The following is a 12,582-nucleotide window of genomic DNA, read 5'->3' as shown; positions in this document are numbered from 1 at the left end:
GACTAAACTTTTTTAAAACAAATTATAGAAAAGGCATTCATAATCTCCTCTTCCCCTCCTTTCTTCAACTGGCCTGATTAGGCTACAGTTATATGATTTGATTTAGTCATGAGCACAACTAGAACGTGACATTTGGTAAGAAGAATATCATAAGCAAATAGAATAAACGGACACCAATGTGGTATAATTTGTAAAGTATACTGAGAATGCCTTCTCTCGTCTCAGCCTGGCAATTTGCCTGAAATTCTACCATTAGACCTCTATTCTTTTAAGTTTCTACGAATACCAATTAAAATTTATAGACTTCCCAAAATGATACGTAAGACCACATTCATGGTCATATAGTTCTTAAGAAAACTAGTATCGTAAGATATTTACAGCCATAAGAGCAAGCTGAGAAGCAATAATATAGGGGGACTTTTGGGAGGCAAATACACTCCAAAGTTAATTTCTGACACATAGGATTTATTTCTAAAGAATAGTGCCAGGAAATCCTCAATGAGACATGTCAGGTGTCTAGCACATATGAGGGAGGTGCTTCCAGGAAGATTCCCGAAAAGGGAGAGAAAACAGTGGCCATAACCCAACTTTGCCACCTACATCATTTTGCCTTTACAGATAAGGTAATTAAGAGGAATGCACGAGACATATATGTGGTCCATGTCCTTTCAGCAGTCATACGGTCAGATGAGTGGGCTCTGAAAACCCTAAAATAGAAGCGTGCAGAGGAAATCACTTTTGCCATAACAATAAAGTATTATTATTGCATTTACCCTCTAAACAAAATCCCTTAAAAGATCGCATTATGTCTTCCTTAGAGGATATTTTAACTACCTTTTGAAACATTTAAGATCTAAAGGAAGTCAACAATGTCTGCTTTAAGGGCCTAGAAAGACACGTATGTACCAAAAAAAATGAAGGAAAAAAAAAGATATTTACTTTAAAGGGACTATATTGTTGAGTTTCATTTTGAAGGGAGAATTATAAAAATATGTTTTCAAAACGGTAAAATCATGACTTTCATACAAATATAAAATGAACATTTGTTAATGATTTTATTTAGCTCATAATCAATAAAGGAAACAATAAAATATAAAACCCTCTTTCATAGGAGAAGCCAATGAACAGTGGATTTACTAATGGATACACAAATAGCATTTTCTGCAGCATTTGAAGCAGGGAATAAACTGCACCTCCACTAGACAAAATTCAGTTATATTTCAATGGACAAGAATTATTTGCATTACTATCAATTTTCCAAAATATATAGAATTGTAAAATAGTTCAGTCAAAGACTATGAAATGCAGACTCCCAAAGAATCAGAAAATCCAGATGGGTACACTAGACAAGACATTGAAAAGACTCAGTTATCTGTTTGCCCATTTCCAAGTCTTTCACAATTTTTCCTGAGATAAATAAGACGTGTCTCATCAGGCTTGGCCACAGTCACTGAGACTTTGGAAAAAGTAGCACAGTCCCTTTTAATGGGTGGCATTAGTCTAATAATCTTTAACTTTTCATTTCCCCAGTGCCACTTTGCTTAGTAGAGATCAGAGGACTTAAGTTCCAGAAGCTTCATTTCTGCGACAGGCTACGGAAACTGATTTTAAGGGAAAGCAACTTTAGTAAGATTAAAAGACAATAAAAGAAGTACATTCCATTATCAAGTTTGAATCACTGGTCATTTTTCACACATATAATTTATTAGAGAAACATGAACTTACACTTATCTCTGAGTTACATTAAAATAGAAATTATCTTAAAATAGCATGTTATTCTGTTACTTATGTGAAAATCAGTCTGGATATAAAAACTGCACAGTTGTCCAAATACGAACTCAGAAATGCAAAAAAACAAGAGCAAATTAAATACTATTTTCAAGTGATGTTGCCCCATTATTCAGTATTTCCTTACTTAAAAGAAAATTTTTATTATTTGAACCATTGCCAAAAGAATCCAGAGATGATTACCCATCCTTCTTTGATTAAATAAAGAGTTCTCTTAACCTTATTTCATTTATTCAAAGACATGTAAGTCCACTCCCCCCATGAGACAAATACCCTCTTGAGAATTAGGGCACACAGAATGGCCTACGCATTTCCCTTCTACTCCTCATTCTAGTCATGGACAGACTTAATTGGAAAGAAGGGATTCCTAGCTTTGAATTTATGAAACTGAGCTTTCCTTTCCTAAAAAAGCTTTCGTTTGATACAGTCAGAATAAAGACTCAGCTGGCTCTTCTCCATACCATTGAGTAGGAGACAGGAACACTTCAACAGAAAGGACATCTCAGTAATGTGGGAGAGGTTTTGTGGCCAAAATCCTAACCCCTCAAAGAGTTTTTGCCTTGGTTTCTCAGTTCTAAAATTACTATCATTTGTTTTTCCCTTCATCCTCTAGGTTTTTCCATTGTGAAAGAGTTTTTAGAACAAGTTCCTAATTCCTTGATTACGTGCTTTAGCCCCTGCCTATGTCTTGTATCCCATTTCACACCACTCTCCCCTGTACTCATATATATAGCCACATCAACCTCTTTTTGTCTTCAGTCACGCCAGAGCAAGCTAATTCCTTCTCAGGCCTTTGCACACACTTTCCCCTTAGTTTTCACTTCATGTAGCTGGCTCCTTCTCTGCAGGGTTTAGCTCAAATCTTATTTTCTTCAGAGAAGCCTTCTCTGACTTTCTCACCTAAAGCACTAATTCCATGCTAGTTACTTATAAAGATATAGAAGAAAGAGTAATTCATTATAGAAATAATCAAAACCTCAAAATATATTAATATTTTTTTTACTTGATTATTACCTGTTTACCCCAAACAGGATGTAACCTCCTTGAATTCAGAGGGCTTATATGACAGGTTCAGTGATGTGACCCCCAAATCCTAAGTCAGGCCTGGCCCATGGCACGCTGTCATTGAATGTTTTCTAAATTACTAAGTAAATGAAATAACCCAGTCTGAATGTACGTCCCGGGTTCACCACCTACTACAGGCTGTGTGGTCGCAAGCAAGTAACAGAAACTCTCTATACACCAGTTTCTTCACCAAAAAGATAAAGACACTACAGCTACCTTAGAATGTTATTTTGATGAAATGAGGTAATATTAGCAAGAGTTCTAGCTAATAGTTTCTAGTATTATAATTAGTGCTTATGATATTATAGTAATAGTTAAAATGGATCACATGAAACTAATCAAAGTTGTCAAAATTATAAAACATTCCCCCATCAACAAATGGAAACTGCAAAAGGCATACTCCTCCTCCTAATTCTAAGTCACTATCAGACTTCAGTACTGGGAATAACAAATTTGCCCAAATACAGACACCTCTTCCATCAGGAGATGCCCAAGGTTAATTTCTTATGCTTACTTCTTTCTCGGGTACATTCTGGACAAAGGGTTTACTAGAAAAGTTACTTTCAATCTAGCATATGTCTTATTTCCTTTATCAGTTCTTTATTAATTCAACGGCTCCAGGTATAATTACCATTGTCCACTACCTTCATTTTTAGTACATACTTGCAATGCCACTTTCTCAATCTTTGTCACTGAGAGAATTAGAGAAATCTGCTTATTAAAATTACTGGGAATGTTAGGTAACAAAATACTTGGATTCTATGTTTAGCTCAATTTTTTTATAAGCTACGGGAACTTGGGTAGGGTGCTTATTCTCTCTGAGCCTCAGATTTTTTTTTTTTTTTTTTTTTTTTTTGCTGTCCGCGGGCCTGTCACTGTTGTGGCCTCTCCCGCTGTGGAGCACAAGCTCCAGACGCACAGGCCCAGCGGCCATGGTTCACGGGTGCAGCCGCTCCGCGGCATGTGGGATCTTCCCGGATCAGGGCACGAACCATGTCCCCTGCATCGGCAGGCAGACTCTCAACCACTGCGCCACCAGGGAAGCCCTCAGATTCTTTACATGTAAAATATGGTTATTTTAACTTATCTCAAACAGCTGTCCTATAAAAATATGATGCAAACTATAAAGCACTATACAACTGTAAGTTATTTTTTGTCATTGCTACCATCACTCTTAATAAAGCTATGGAACAGTATTTCAACTAGCTCTTTTCCTTGAAGACACTTAATATTAAATGACAGAGAAACTAAAGCTAAGAGTTATCAATATTCAAAATGATATTTTAATACTATAAAATCAAATATATTCAATATGTTCCTGAGAATTTTTTTTTAAATGAAATGTTCGTGAACGTGTAGGTAACAGCTTTAGAAGAGGACCTTCATTTCCTATCTCCATGGAAAAAGTCACAGAAATCTTAAGAAACGTTGCCACTCTATTCCACCCTACTTCCCACTCTCCACTCAAGCAATTCATGAGGAAAAAGCTACTTGGAAGAGTTCCTCACCACTTGGTCTATCTTTTAAGTTTGGCAATATCCTTTGTATTACCTTGCATAGTTAACATTCTTTGCACTTATTTTTAAAATTTGAAGTTATAGAATCACTCAATAGGAAATCATAGCTAAAACAAAGGACAAACTCTGAAATGATAATCAGATCTGAAAGTAAAGGACACTGCAAAATATATGTGTTTCATGGTACTGTGGATATTTATATATTGTAGCCATTTTGTGCAAAAATAAAATCATTTATCTATTCCCCTTTGTGGATGAATGCATGTTCATTTCTGTTGGCATCATCGTGTTACACATCTAATATTATATCCAGTTGGAAGAGGCTCTGAACCTGTGCAGCCCAAATGCCAAGGGTGAATGCAGATGAAACAGAAGAAAATACCAGATAACTTCTCTCCTGTCTTGCTGAACAGATAATCTGAAATTTTCACAATCGAAAATTCTAGTTTGAACTCCTTATTGAGAAAGACGTCTAAAAAAGCAACTTCCCTGGGAGGGGTAATATGGAGGCTTTCATTGAGATACTATTGTCTATTTTTTACTACTACTATGGGATTTTTTCTTGAGAATAAGGTGGGTTAGATGACTTTGAAGAGAAAACAAGGTGGAGAAAGATAGTTGGAAGAAAGGTCCTAGAGATAGAAGTGGAATGGAGAACAAATATTGGAATATCAATGACAAACATCACCTAATTTATCTTTTTTTCTTTCTGTATCCAGTCTTGCTTTTGCCTCTTTTTTTCTTAAATTTTCCTCCCAAATCCTTTTAATGGAGTACTCAAATTTATGCATAATGCTTGTAGAATATAGTAGATAAATCTGTTCCTCAAAAAATCAAAAGGATAATCCTATTAATTCATGATTTATGAGCTCAACTGTGAGGCCAAAGTATAGACTGCACACAGAAATACTGGGCTAAGAGACGAAGTTTTTGATTATTAACATCTTATACAACCACAGTACAACGATCAAAATCAAGATACAGACTATTATCTAATCTATAGACCTTATTAAAAATTTGCCAATTATCCCACTACTGTCATTTTTCATGTCCAGGATCCAACCCAGGACCATGAATTGCATACAGTTGTCATTCTTCCTTAGTCTCCTTTGATCTAGAATACTTCCCATCTGCCTTTCAAAATATTGACACTTCTGAGGAAATGGGGCTAGTTATTTTGTGGAATCTCTCTCAGTTTAGGTTTGTCTGATATTTCCTCATGATTAAGTTCAGGTTAATCAGTTTGGCAAAAATACCACAGAAGTGATGTTAACTTCTCATATCAGAAGGCTCATGATGCTGATTTGTCTCACTGTTAAAGATGTGAGCTCAGGTGGTGTCTGTTATTAGGCTCTTCAGTATATAGGATATTTTGTGCCTTTCTAATTAATAAATATTAGTATCTTATGACACTTTGAGAACATGCAATTATCTTGTTTCTGACCATCCTTTCATGTACTACATTTAGTACTATTACTGATTCTTATAAGAAACCATTATTACTGTGGTATTTGTCAAATGGTAATTTGTTATTTTTCTATTATTATTATGCCTTCTACATTCTACAAAGACATTTCCTTCATCCCCATATGTTTAATTATGTATTTATATTAATATGGATTATCATTTCATTCTATAGGTTATAAAGCATTATCAATATTATTTATTTTGTGCTTAAATTGCTTAACATTGAAAGGCAGTTCAGGTTGGCTCCTATGTTCTTTTGAGTTGCCCCCAACATTTTTTGCATATCTCATTTTTTTAGTGCAAAATATCCCAGGTTCATCTTATACTTTCTCTGCCATAGCTCTGAAACCAGACATTTCTCTAGGCAACCTTGGGCCCTGGTAGGAGGAAAGGAATGAAATTTATTAGAGAATGGAATTTAGAAAACGAGTTATGGACTCTAGGTGTACTTATTGGTACTGAGGTTTTATTACTTCTAGGTCCTCTCAGAGCTAGGAAACAAACACACATACATACACATATATATGATATATATATATATATATATATATATCACTGGTAACTGCAATTCTAAGCCAACTCCACAGGATTCATTCTAACCATTCTCTTTTCCTTGTAATTTTCATTTCTCATTTTACAGGTGACGAAACCAAGGCCTTGTGAGATTATTCAGTATCACATGGCCAGTAGTGATAAAGTCAGGAAACAAACCCAAGATTTTTGTTTTTTTTGCTTCAGAGCTCAAGCTCTTAACCACTAGGCTTTACTGCAACTCTAAGAATACAAGCAGAAACACCTCCCACGTGAACCCTTTCTCTTAATCATTTTGTAGAATTCAATTAAAGGCTTTAGGATCTCAACTCAATCAGATAGAAAATTTGCCTAGTAGAAAACAGAAAGTCCTTGTTCCAGGTCTGGTTTTATAATTGCAGAGAACAAGCAAGTTTGTTCACCTTCAACAACCTACATCAGTTTGTTCTTTAAAGTGTGTCTAAATGTAATAGAGCCACAATGCTACTGCAGTGAAAACACAAAACATAATAGATACATTAATGTTTTTCTTGACTTCAAACAACAGGAGTTTGCATAGAATGGAACTACCCACTTGAAAGAGAAATCTGTATTCCTACATTTGAGCTCTTCATGATCCAAGCTTCTCTTTTCTTTCAGTATTTCAGAAAACCATCTCCAGCCAAAGAGTAAAAAGCCATCAGCACTATTCATGCTAATCTGAGTCCCTCGACCTTAAGCTCTTAAACTGTACCACTTTTATTTTTTTTCTTGTCTCAGTCTTTATTCCTGGAATCATTTGAAGGTTTATAAATTAGGAAATAATATCCATTAAACATTTTGAAATACTTTCAGAATGTGGCTTAACAATTCAAGAAATGTTTTGCCAATTGAAGATGATAATTTTGATAGAGAAAAATATTTAAATCACACTTACTCCAAATGTATGTGCATATATATAGTACAATATACATATCTTAATCATAGATCAAATATGGAATAATTAATAACTCATGTAATTGAGGTAGCAATCCCAAATTAATTCCAGATAAAAATAACTTATTTGAGCAGCAGTAATTTCTCAAGTTACTCCTTTTACCTACATTATGATTGAATCTGATATGATTCCTTTCCTTTATTTGAGAGAAAAAAAAATTTCTGGCTTCCAAAAATTGGTAGATATTAAAAAATACTTATTATTATTCAATCTGTCGAAGATGTAGTTTAAATTAAAAATAAAGTCATCAAAATAGATACCAGAAATGTAAAAGACTGTTATGAAGAGATAATTTTGACAAGTGTTAAAAATCTAACACCTTATAAATGCCTCATAAAGAAATAGCAACTCAGAACATTTCCACTTTGAAGGAAGTAGGTATAATTATACCTATTAAGAGTCATAGTTATTTTTGTCAAAAATTGTTAAAATTGACAAGAAAAATGATACATATGTCCTCAAAGATTCAACTGTTCTTACATTCAGTAGTAACATGATTCTTATGAAACTTGTAAAAGAGCTGTTCCCATCAGATAAATAAACTTCTATTTATTAAATAATTAATATAGTCCATGTATTTGCTGGAGTACAAAACAGGATCAGAGTTGACACAATATGCATGATAAATAATTATAATTCTATATCCCACTGATTGAGCAAAGTCCATTTCTTCTTCAGTCATGATGAGTAAAAGAACTCCAAGTGTGCCAGAAAGTTAGACAGATCAACTGTTGCTGACATTGTTGCTGGAACAAGAATTCCAGAAGTCTGGTACAAACATGCAACATAGAAAGCATGTTCCAAAAACCTGGACACCCAGGAGTTGGAAGGTAGAGCCTGTTTACTGCAGTATTACTTTGATAGCTGGGGCTCTTTCAATATTTACTTAAAATTCTGGAGGACATGTAGATATCAATGAGGCCAGCTTATTCAGTTTTAGATACAGACAGCCCTTTCCTCTCAATGCCACACTCAATGACATGATAGCTGGGTAAGGGAGGATTCCTGCATCCGTTAAATGCTGAGCCAGAACCAGCTCTCATCTCACTGCAGGCAGAGGACTCTGGTTGTTGGTTAGTTCCTAGCCCTTTCAGTATTTGCTAGAGGACCAGAAATCAGAAGACTATATCAATACCAACTCATCTTTGCTGGAAGTAGCAGACATACAGAGGTTTGGGGGCATTACATCCCACTTCCGCCCACCAAGGCTGAGTAACTGCTTAGCCTGATTCCACAGCCCAGAATGGAAAGTCTTCCTCACTTTACCAGGATTAGCTTCTAAGATGGTTTTCTTCATGGGAAAAGCCCACTTTGATACACAAAAAAATGGAAGTTTCTATACCTTTAGTTTGTACCCAAGCCACTAAGTTTAGAGGATTACATTTAGTGGACTCTTAACATGCGCTAGCCTTAGAGAAGACTGTTTCACATCTAAGTCTCAGTTTCACCAACTGCAAAATGGCAATAACAATGCTTGTTTTCATTACCTTCAAAGATTGTCTTATGTGATAACATTCAATTCTCAAAACAAAGAGTTTTAAAAATCAAGATTGAAACAATTATAGCATTTAATTACCTTTATACTCTTTTCGTCTAATATGATAAACATTAGTTTTTTAATTACCAAAAAATTCTGTTCATTTGGTAAACTGTGTTTAAAATGAGCTGGGAGTGGAAAGTTTATCTTTACATATCCCCTAGTAATTATAAGTGACAAAGCCCACAAAAAGGGCAGATTTAAAGTATATAAAAGTTGTGGCACATGTTCCATTATAGGTATTAGGCCTGTACTTCTCTCATCACACTCATCTATGTTTTTCACAATGCTGTATTTCATTTTGCTCCCTTATTCCTTGTTTATTTTTTGCTGCTCCAAGTAGTACACAAGATATTGCTTAGCCACACCAAGATCTTCAAAAAAATGGTATCTGCTCACTGAAAGATTACAATTTACCTTATATTATAGATTTTGCTTCCTATCTCATGTATTCCCAGTTTATAAACCAAAGTCACAGAACATGTCCAAATACACATATTCATTTTTCTAGTGGAGAAGGAAAAATATATCCTACAAAAGTTGTCTAAAATCTTATGCAACAATGCAATTACTTTCATGTGGGGTTAAAGATTATTTGCAAGCAATTAGTCCCCAGGTAAAATAAATAGTGTGTATGAATCCAGTTATAAACATTAAATGCTCAGAATAAAAGATATCCCATGTAAGTAAGGTTAAAATTAGAGGTAGTCTCGGGAGGAGATTATGTACAGTCATATTTAATTAGAGATGGGGAAATTCTTGGGCATTGGGGGGCATTGCCAGGCATGAACAAAGTCAGCAAGAAGTCACTGACCCAAGCAGCTCCTAAAGTGGCAAGCCTTCCATTTTCAGGAGACCAGCTGATGCCCAGAGGACACATAGAAAAGCAGGAAAATGAGACTGCAGGCCACCAATGGCCTGTTTAGGCCATTTAAGAAGTGAACTTCAAAAATGCTACCAGAAAACTACTAGAGCTAACCAATGAATTTGATAAAGTAGCAGGATACAAAATTAATGCACAGAAATCTCTTGCATGCCTATACACTGATGATGATGAAAAATCTGAAAGAGAAATTAAGGAAACACTCCCATTTACCATTGTAACAAAAAGAATAAAATACCTAGGAATAAACCTACCTAAGGAGACAAAAGACCTGTATGCAGAAAACTATAAGACACTGATGAAAGAAATTAAAGATGATACAAATAGATGGAGAGATATACCATGTTCTTGGATTGGAAGAACCAACATTGTGAAACTGACTATACTACCCAAAGCAATCTACAGATTCAATGCAATCCTTATCAAACTAACAATGGCATTTTTCACAGAACTAGAACAAAAAATTTCAGTTTGTATGGAAACACAAAAGACCCCAAATAGCCAAAGCAATCTTGAGAAAGAAAAACGGAGCTGGAGGAAGCAGGCTCCTGGACTTTAGACTATACTATAAAGCTACAGTAATCAAGACAGTATGGTACTGGCACATAAAAAGAAATATAGATCAATGGAACAGGATAGAAAGCCCAGAGATAAACCCACGCACATATGGTCACCTTTTCTTTGATAAAGGAGGCAAGAATATACAATGGAGAAAAGAAAGCCTCTTCAATAAGTGGTGCTGGGAAAACAGGACAGCCACATGTAAAAGAATGAAATTAGAACACTCCCTAACACCGTACACAAAAATAAACTCAAAATGGATTAAAGACCTAAATGTAAAGCCAGACACTATAAAACTCTTAGAGGAATACATAGGCAGAACACTCTATGACATAAATCACAGCAAGATCCTTTTCAACCCACATCCTAGAGAAAGGGAAATAAAAACAAAAATAAATGGGACCTAATGAAACTTAAAAGCTTTTGCACAGCAAAGGAAACCATAAACAAGATGAAAAGACAACCCTCCAAATGGGAGAAAGTATTTGCCAATGAAGCAACTGACAAAGGAGTATCTCTAAAATTTACAAGCAGGTCATGCAGCTCAATATCAAAAAAAAAAAAAAACCCAGCCCAAAAATGGGCTGAAGACGTCAACAGACATTTCTCCAAAGAAGCTATACAGTCTGCCAAAAAACACATCAAAGGATGCTCAACATCACTAACCATTAGAGAAACACAAATCAAAACTCCAATGAGGTATCAGCTCACACCAGTCAGAATGGCCATCATCAAAAAATCTACACACAGTAAATGCTAGAAAGCGTGTGGAGAAAAGGGAACCCTCTTCCACTGCTGGTGGGAATGTAAACTGATACAGCCACTAGGGAGAACTATATGGAGGTTCCTTAAAAAACTAAAAATAGAACTACCATACCACCCAGCAATCCTACTACTGGCCATAATTCAAAAAGAGACATGTACCACAATGTTCACTGTAGCACTATTTACAATAGCCAGGACATGAAAGCAACCTAAGTGTCCATCAACAGATGAGTGGATAAAGATGATGTGGCACATATATACAATGGAATATTACTCAGCCGTAAAAAAAAAAAAGCGAAACTGAGTTATTTTAGTGAGGTGATTGGACCTAGAGTCTGTCATACAGAGTGAAGTCAGAAAGAGAAAAATATCGTATGCTAACACATATATATATGGAATCTTAAAAAAAAAAAAAAGATTCTGAAAAACCTAGGGGGCAAGACAGGAATAAAGATGCAGACATAGAGAATGGACTTGAGGACCCAGGGAGGGGGAAGGGTAAGCTGGGACGAAGTGAGAGAGTGGCATGGACATATACACACTACAAAATGTAAAACAGATAGCTAGTGGGAAGAAGCCACATAGCACAGGGAGATGAGTTCAGTGCATGTGACCACCTAGAGGGGTGAGATAGGGAGGGTGGGAGGGAGACGCATGAGGGAGGAGATATGGGGATATATGTATATGTATAGCTGATTCACTTTGTTATAAAGCAGAGACTAACACACCATTGTAAAGCAATTATACTCCAGTAAGGATGTTAAAAAAGAAATATTCATCAAAAAAAAAGAACAAAAGCAGAGGTAGAATAGATAATCTGAAGCAAAGCTAATAAAAGGAGGAAAGTTGAAATCATAAGTCAGAGCAACAAGATTCAAATAGTTTGGAATTGACTATTGAGATATGAAACACTGGAAAAGCAAAGTAAGTTCATGTATTTTCTGACATTGTACAAAGCGCAACATTCAGAACAGAAGCAGGCAGTAGTTTAATCAATCATTTGAAGGTGGGCTTATAAATGAGAAGAGCAAAATCAAAACAAACACAGAAAGGGACTAATAAAATTTATGCAAACCTGGCTTTCAAGATGCACTCAAAACTGTTAATTCTCCCCATTTTGAAAGGATTAAGTACACATTTTTCTCAGTACAGCATTTTTAGGCACACATTTTCCCAGTATCAAACACCGAGACTACTCTGCACATAGTAGGTGCTCAATAAATATTTGATTAAAGAATGAATTTAGGTGATCATTATATTTTACACATATATTCATCCAAGCAACAACTGCCTCAGATATTTTCCTGACTCTGTTTGCTGATGCTGTAAGAATCTGAATTAATGTGATCTTGACATATAATATTAGGTACAAAAAGGGTTTGCTATGTACACTCAAAGAAGCACCACTTCACAGTATCTATAAACTATTTAAATAATGTCTAAATCATCTTCATATCATAATATTTTTTCAAAGATTATGATTTTCTTTCCC

This window comes from Lipotes vexillifer, unplaced genomic scaffold (genome assembly GCF_000442215.2).
Source record: "Lipotes vexillifer unplaced genomic scaffold, Lipotes_vexillifer_v1.1 scaffold202, whole genome shotgun sequence".
Taxonomy (NCBI): domain Eukaryota; kingdom Metazoa; phylum Chordata; class Mammalia; order Artiodactyla; family Lipotidae; genus Lipotes; species Lipotes vexillifer.
This window is presented reverse-complemented; position numbering follows the sequence as displayed.